Here is an 8,685-nt window from a genome sequence, read left to right on the forward strand (position 1 = left end):
TGGGGAAGTCTGGTTCATCCTTGGGAGCAATTTCCAAATGCCCGAAGGTACCATGTTCATCTGTCAAACAATAGTCAGCAAGTATAAACACCATGGGACCAAGCAGCTGTCATATCGCTCAGGAAGAGACGCGTTCTGTCTCCTAGAGATGAACGTACTTTGGTGCGAAAAGTGCAAATCAATCCCAGAACAACAGCAAAGGACCTTGTGAAGATGAAAAAGCCAGACTACGGTTTGCAACTGCACATGGGGACAAAGATCGTACGTTTTGGAGAAATGTCCTCTGGTCTGATGAAACAAAAATAGAACTGTTTGGCCATAATGACCATCGTTATGTTTGGAGGAAAAGGGGGAGGCTTGCAAGCTGAAGAACACCATCCCAACCGTGAAGCACGAGGGTGGCAGCATCATGTTGTGGGGGTGCTTTGCTGCAGGAGGGACTGGTGCGCTTCACAAAATAGATGGCATCATGAGGCAGGAAAATTATATGGATATATTGAAGCAACATCTCAAGACATCAGTCAGGAAGTTAAAGCTTGGTCGCAAATGGGTCTTCCAAATGGACAATGACCCCAAGCATACTTCCAAAGTTGTGGCAAAATGGCTTAAGGACACAAAGTCAAGGTATTGAGTAGCCATCACAAAGCCCTGACCTCAGTCCCATGGAAAATGTGTGGGCAGAACTGAAAAAGCATGTGAGTAAGGAGGCCTACAAACCTGACTCAGTTATACAAGCTCTGTCAGGAGGAATGGGCCAAAATGCACCTAACTTATTGTGGGAAGTTGTGGAAGGCTACCCGAAACGTTTGACCCAAGTTAAACAATTTAAAGGCAATGCTACCAAATACTAATTGAGTGTATGTAAACTTCTGACCCACTGGGAATGTGATGGAATAAATAAAAGCTGAAATAAATCCTTCTCGCTACTATTATTCTGACATTTCACATTCTTAAAATAAAGTGGTGATCCTAATTTACCTAAGACATGGAATTTTTACTAGGATTAAATGTCAGGAATTGTGAAAAACTGAGTTTAAATGTATTTGGCTAAGGTGTATGTAAACTTCAACTGTAAGTATTATGATGGGCGACCAATTGTGAAAGGATTTCCATTCCCAGTACTGTATACAAAGAGGGACCTTAGTTAGTTCACTGGTGCAAGATCAACTTTCAGTTCAGGGTTGTTTGTGTCCACCTCTGAGACTGGGGCGATTTTGACTGTGATTAGGCCAAAAACGATCAGGATGTTGGAAGGTGCAGAAGGGTAGGAAAAGTTGATTCCATACAGTGTGAGCAAACCACAAATCACATCAGATTTTGCTGTTATTGTCCTCAACAATTATTTCAAAGAGAGTCATTTTAGGTTATGCACGATGGCAATGGCTTCATCTCTTCTATAGGCTACAGTACAGTAAGTTCTTGTTTGAGAGTTTTATATAAGGGAACATCTGTCAGGTTTTGGCCAAGACTGTTCGGGTTTTGGTCACTAGATGTCCCCATTGCACCTTTTTTGTACCTTTTGTTTTTCTTGCTCTAATTATTGTTTGCACCTGTAGGTRATTCCCTTGTTAGTATTTAAACCCTGTGTGTTCCTCAGTTCCTTGCTCAGTGTTTGTAAGTTAGCACCCAGCCCCAGCCCAAGCCTTGTTTTATWCAGATATTTCTCTTGTTGGATTTTCCAGAGGTTCTCTGGTTTAGTTCTTGTGTATTATTTGAGTAGTCTTTTGAGGTTTGTTTTTCCCTGCTGTTTTTTACCACTTTGTGGAGTTTCTGTTGTATTTTGGAGGATTTCCATTTTGTGCCTTTTGGCTTTATTTTTTGGACATTGTGGATTTAGTTTCTTTGCCTGAAGATTTTGTTCTTTAATTAAACCACCATCTCTAGTACTGCTGTGTCTGCCTCATCTTCTGGGTTCTGACGATTATTAGTGACTGTTTCTCGCACCGGGTCCTGACAGAATCTGCACTGATTAAATCATCTTTCCTTCATATGTCTAAAACAATGCTTAATCAGTAAACAAGTCCTCTAGGTATAATGAGATGGAGGGGATGGCCCATTGTTTTAAAGAGAGAAAATAGGACAAAATGAATACTACATAAAAGTCGAATAAAAAGCACATACTGTTGTTCAGGCAAAGTAAAATAACGAAGGGATTTACCACCTCAGATTGTTTTCTCTCAAGAACAATGAAAATCACATCCATCGCTGTAATTAGAATGACATCAAATACATAGCTTCAGTCTATCCTTCTTATCCCAAGTAATTTTCTACCTTAACACTTGACAGTGTCTTTAATTCCTAGAGCTTATGCGCAGACCACAAATGACTCAAAGGATTACTAATATCAATATTAAATTTTAACTTATCGTTTAATGAAAAATAGCAAATCCTCAGCTCCTTTTTAAAAATTTTATATCATGAAAGTGATTGCAGTTCATAGCTTGTCTGGTCCCTCCAGATGTTATATTTTCTGTCAGGGTGAGAGAGGAAGACTAAACAGGAGGATCATGGAGAGTGATCAAGAGATGAGGCTAAAATATCAACACAAAGAAAGATCACCTGGAGTAAAGGAGATTACAGTTGTTGTTGACTAGGACTGAGGGGATGGGGTTGGACAGGAGGTTATTCTCTCTTGTCTTCAAAAAAAAAAGCTATCTCTGCCCCGTGTAAAATAAACAAACTAAAAACCCCTCAGCAGCTACAACAACCCATATTATACCCGTAAATCCTGTGAAAGTGACTAAAATATAGCCCTTGACCCCTTTGTCTTTTACATGTGATAGTGGGATATCCATTTATGAACTCAGACTTGCAGAGTCAGGAAAGATTAGAGACTGGGTATGGTCAGGGAGTGGTTAGAGGGGTAGTTGCAAATGGATCACAGAATATTTGTTGCAATAAATAGTGGTTATATGGATACAGCTCCTTGCCCTTAAGCAACCAGTTGATGTCAATACAAGCACATTCATGTATGAGATTATAATCGAAGGAATACAGCGCATTCGGAAAGTGCTCAGACCCCATGACTTTTTTCACATTTTGTTATGTTACAGCCTTATTCTAAAATTGATTAAATAGTTTTGACATCAATCTACACACAATACCCCATAATGACGAAGCAAATACAGTTTATTTTATTTTTGCAAATGTATAAAAAATAAAAACGTAAATGTTACATTTGCATAAGTAATCAGACCCTTTACTCTTGGTAGCGATTACAGCCTCGAGTCTTCATTGGTATGACGCTACAAGCTTGGCACACCTGTATTTGGGGAGTTTCTCCCATTATTCTCTGCAGATTCTCTCAAGCTCTGTCAGGTTGGATGGGGAGCGTCGCTGCAAAGCTATTTCTCCAGAGATGTTCGATCAAGGATCTCTCTCTACTTTTCTCCGTTCATCTTTCCCTCGATCCGGACTCTTTCCCTCTCCCAGTCTCTGCTGCTGAAAAACATCCCCACAGCATGATGCTGCCACCACCATGTTTCACCGTAGGGATGGTGCCAGGTTTCCTCCAGACATGATGCTTGGCATTCAGGCCAAAGAGTTCAATCTTGGTTTCATCAGACCAGAGAATCTTGTTTCATGGTCTGAGAGTCCTTTTAGGTGCATTTTTGCAAACTCCAAGCAGGTTGTCATGTGCCTTTTACTGAGGAGTGGCTACTTTACCATAAAGGCCTGATTGATGGAGTGCTGCAGAGATGGTTGTCCTTCTGGAAGGTTCTCCCATCTCCACAGAAGAACTGTCAGGGTGACCATTGGGTTATTGGTCACCTCCCAAGGCCAGCTCTATGAAGAGTCTTGGCGGTTCCAAACTTATTCCATTTCAGAATGATGGAGGCCACTGTATTCTTGGGGACCTTCAATGCTGCAGACATTTTTTGCTAGCCTTCCCCAGATCTGTGCCTCGACACAATCCTGTCTCGGAGCACTATGGACAATTCCTTCGACCTCATGGCTTGGTTTTTGCTTTGACACGCACTGTCAAATGTGGGACCTTATATAGACAGGTGTGTGCTTTTCCAAATCATGTCCAATCAATTGAATTTACCACAGGTGGACCCCAATCAAGTTGTAGAAACATCTCAAGGATGATTAATGGAAACAGCATGCACCTGAGCTCAATTTCGAATCTCATAGCAAAGGGTCTGAATAATTATGTACTGTAAATAAGTTATTTCTGTTTATTTTTTATAAATTTGCAAAAATGTCTAAAAACCTTTTAACTTTGTTATTATGGGGTGTTGTGTGTAGATTGATGTAATTAAAATAATTTAATCAATTTTAGAATACGGCTGTCATGTAACAAAATGTGGAAAAAGTGAGGGGGTCTGAATACTTTCCGAATGCACTGTATATATATGAACTGAAGAAAATAAATAACTACTTTTTTTTAAGGGCATGCTTTCGGAGTAGTTTACACAGAATAAGCATATTTTCCCTTTCTCGCTCATTATCCCTCTTTCTCTATCCTTTCCTATTTTGCTCCAGGGAGATAGACAGGAAATTAATTACAGGGAGCCTGACAGACCACAACAACAAGACAATGACAGGTTTTTACAGAGGGCATTATGTCAAGATTATCTCTGAATGGGGTATTTGCTTGTGGGTCTGTAAAACTAACTTGCAACATAATACGTACCTTGTGAAAGAAAAATATATTCACATTTTGATAATGCTACATTGTGGAAACACGTGGTTGCCATAGTAAAATTCTATTTCATCTTCATAATAATCATTCAAGGAAACTGATTTGTGTTGCGATAATTGTAATCTGTACACAATGCACACATTACACACAGCTTCGAAACGTGTTATGAATAAGTCATATATTTATCCTCATGACTTGGTCACAGAATATTTTCCTTTATAACGAATATAGAACTAGGCTATATCTTTTCAAAATATTGGTATTTCTTCATCCCCTGGATGAACTGTCACTTTTTAAGGCGCTGTAGTCTGTATTATTTGATGATTGAGCTTAAACATCCATTAATGTGCTCAACACTCTCACTTCATCTACAACCCCAACCCCCTGCCTTGGAATCTTAGTAGATAGCACAGAAAACATGGTCCATTCAGCAATTATTCACACAGTCTTGGGCTAATGGTACTCTGAATGCACAGACACAGCAGAATGAAGTGAGTCAGTGGACCAGCAGTAATGGCCCCATGTAGTGTGTGTGTGCAGGGGCACAACTTTCACTGGGGACGGGGGGGACATGACCCCCCCCCCCCCCCCCCCCCCCCCCCCCCCCCCCCTCACACACACACATTTTAAAATGGCATTTTTGACCCCCCCCAGTTTTATAATTGCAGAGTGATACAAAAAGTGGCATCGGTGTGCTTCGGGAGCATGCAGACGCCTCAGAGAGTTCTGGTAGACTGTTTGGTGGTTTCAGCCGGCAGGATTTAGGACTGTGCAGACACTACAGAGCATGCTGACAGGCTGTGTGAAGGCAAAGCTATTATTATAGGACCAGCACGATGCTGCTGTCTGGAGCTGTTGTCTCTATGTGTTGCGCTTTTTCTCCGGGTTGTAAAAGCAAGCAGAGCAGAAACTAAACAGGCTACTCTTTATTTGATTGGTGTAGCTGGCAAGGTAACTGTTGTTTGACTTAACAGAAAAATAAGTATTTATTCCCAGTGCTGAGCTAGTAGTGTAACTGACATGTAACATTACATGATTCATCCCCTCTCGACTGAAGTTCCTTCTGAAGAGAATGAACTAGCTAGTGGGCCACCACAGCCAGTTCAGCTTTAGCCATCTGTCAGGTAGCAGCATCTAACAGCTGTTGTGTGTATGGAAATGTTTTATAGCCTTTTTGTCCCGTTTCAACAGAAGTAAATTAACTTTGCTAGTTTTTCGGCAGTTGATGTACCATTAGAGCTAGCCAAAAGTTGGCTAACATTAGCTAGCTCACTAATTTTAGCTATTATTTATGCCTCAATCCCGCTAGACCTGAATCAAACGATGAAACAAGCTGCCAAATGATTGAAGACCAATATTTTGGCATTTCTTGACTGTGCAATGTGATTTTTTTATTAGTCAGTATAGCAATATAATGTTATTGATTTGTCCGTTTCCCTTGCTAATTCCCTACTTTTCTTTTACATTTAGTGTGTGGATCAGCTTTAATATTGCGGATAGATTGTAGCTTCCATCAATGTAATTGTCTGAATCATTTCAGATTGGATACAAAGTTCCAGTCATGTGTGCTCCCTCTCCGGCCTCTAGGTCACCAGGCTGCTCGTTATGGTGCACACCTGTCATTAGCGTTACGCGCATCTGGGCATAATGACACTCACCTGGACTTCATCACCTCCTTGATTACCTGCCCTATATATGTCACTCCCTTTGGTTTCTTTCCCAGTCGGCATTGTTCCTGTTCCATGTCGGTGCGCTGTTCGTGGTTCTTGGTTTGTTCATTTATTAATTAAATGTATTCACTCCCTGAACTTGCTTCCCGACTCTCAGCGTACATCGTTACAGTTCCGTTTTGAATTGATGGGTAGGCTACAGTCTGGGGTCTGGGAGTAATGGTCATTTCAATTACTGAACCATTCTATGCTTGGATGATATAATTTTTAAATGTACACCAAGGTAATTATTTTTCATGCCTCATCTGAGCAGGATCAGATGGTGATAGGGGTCTCAGCAGGGTCAGGCAGCCAGGGAAGACCAGTCTGTGACGGCGCTGAGGGGAACTTTTGCAGAAACAACACTTTATTCTCTCTGTGCAGCAAACACTTCAAAACTGTATCAAGGGTTGATAGAGGCTTTCCCCGACGAGCCAAAACATGTCAAATAAAAATGTGAGGGAGACCTGGGACACACTGATGATGATGCATGGATACCCAGGTTTAAATGCCCAGTCATGTTCATATCATCTCAGACATAAATTACTGCAGTTTAAGGCCATCCATAGAACGTACTATATGCCAGTGAAACGGAATATCATGCACTCAGAAATGTTATTCCTCTGCTGGAGGTGTAAAACACAAAAGGGGACATATTTGCATATGGTATGATTTTGTGAAGGTTGGCTGAATTCTGTCAAAAAGTATGTTATTTTATCAGCATGTCTACAGATTCTCTCTTCTCCCTGTTTTTGTTTGACTTGAAATGTTGATACTGGAGACTTATAAAAGAAGAAACTGTGTAATCTAGAATTTATAGCAGCTAAGAAATGCATTGTCATTAATTGGAAGGTTGGTTATCGTCCCCCAATGTCAAAATGGATGGCAGAAATGTCAAGTTATGCATCACTGGATTACATTTATTACAAGATTAAAGGTATACTGTTCAACTTTCTAAGGTCTGGGTGCCTTATATGGAATACTGTATGACAGTAGGGGTCTGTATTGAAAACATTTTTTTTTGTCGAGCAGTCGCAAATAAAAAAATTTATGGCACACAAGACACCTGTACGATTTGCCCCTGTCTCAGTGGACTAATCAAATGGAGGCCGCAGGGATGCCACAGTCCAAGAATATGGGGATTGTGGCTCAGATGCACAAGGCACATCTCTCTCCAGAATGCTCTCATTCCCAGCATTTCGTGGGTATTCATTGTTTTATAACTTAATTGTGTCCCTTGTTTGCTTTGTCTATCAACTCCCCATTACATATATCACCAGTAGTAGTCTACATTTACCGTTAATTCCCATAATTTCTAATCTGCAATGTTTGTTTGGTTACAGTGATTTCTGTTATTGCATTCAATATATTATTATTTCTACAGTCAGTTACCATTCTCATTGTCAGAGTGGACATGTATTTTGCAGAACACACAATCTATGCTACACTTGTGAGAAATACGTTTTTGTTTATTTCATTCCATTTATGAGTTGTCAATTTTGTTTGAATTCCTCTTGTCAATGTTGAGTAAGGACACGCACCTGATTATGCATATAGAGGTAGGACTAGTCTATGCCTAGCCAATGGGATTTATATGATATTAATTTTTACCTACCAGGTACAACCTCAAATCCGTAAACACGGGCACACTCATAGATATCATCCTGACCAACCTGCCCTCTAAATACACCTCTGCTGTCTTCAACCAGGATCTCAGCGATCACTGCCTCATTGCCTGCGTTGGTAATGGGTCAGCGGTCAAATGACCACCCCTCATCACTGTCAAACGCTCCCTAAAACACTTCAGCAAGCAGGCCTTTCTAATCGACCTGGCCGGGATATCTTGGAAGGATATTGACCTTATTCCGTCAGTAGAGGATGCATGGTTATTCTTCTTTAAAAGTGCTTTCCTCGCCATCTTAAATAAACATGCCCCATTCAAAAAATGTAGAACCAGGAACAGATACAGCCCTTGGTTCACTCCAGACCTGACTGCCCTTGACCAGCACAAAAACATCCTGTGACGTACTGCATTAGCATCGAATAGACCCCGCGATATGCAACTTTTTAGCAAAGGCTAGTTTTTTCAAACATAAATTTGCATCCTGTAGCACAAACTCCAAAAAGTTCTGGGACACTGTAAAGTCCATGGAGAATAAGAGCACCTCCTCCCAGCTGCCCACTGCACTGAGGCTAGGAAACACTGTCACCACCGATAAATCCACAATAATTGAGAATTTCAATTATTGGAAAGCTGCCATGATCATCCCCCTCTTCAAAGAGGGGTGACACTCTAGACCCAAACTGTTATAGACCTATATCCATCCT

The sequence above is a fragment of the Salvelinus sp. IW2-2015 genome, unplaced genomic scaffold (assembly GCF_002910315.2).
Source record: "Salvelinus sp. IW2-2015 unplaced genomic scaffold, ASM291031v2 Un_scaffold3398, whole genome shotgun sequence".
NCBI classification, from domain to species: domain Eukaryota; kingdom Metazoa; phylum Chordata; class Actinopteri; order Salmoniformes; family Salmonidae; genus Salvelinus; species Salvelinus sp. IW2-2015.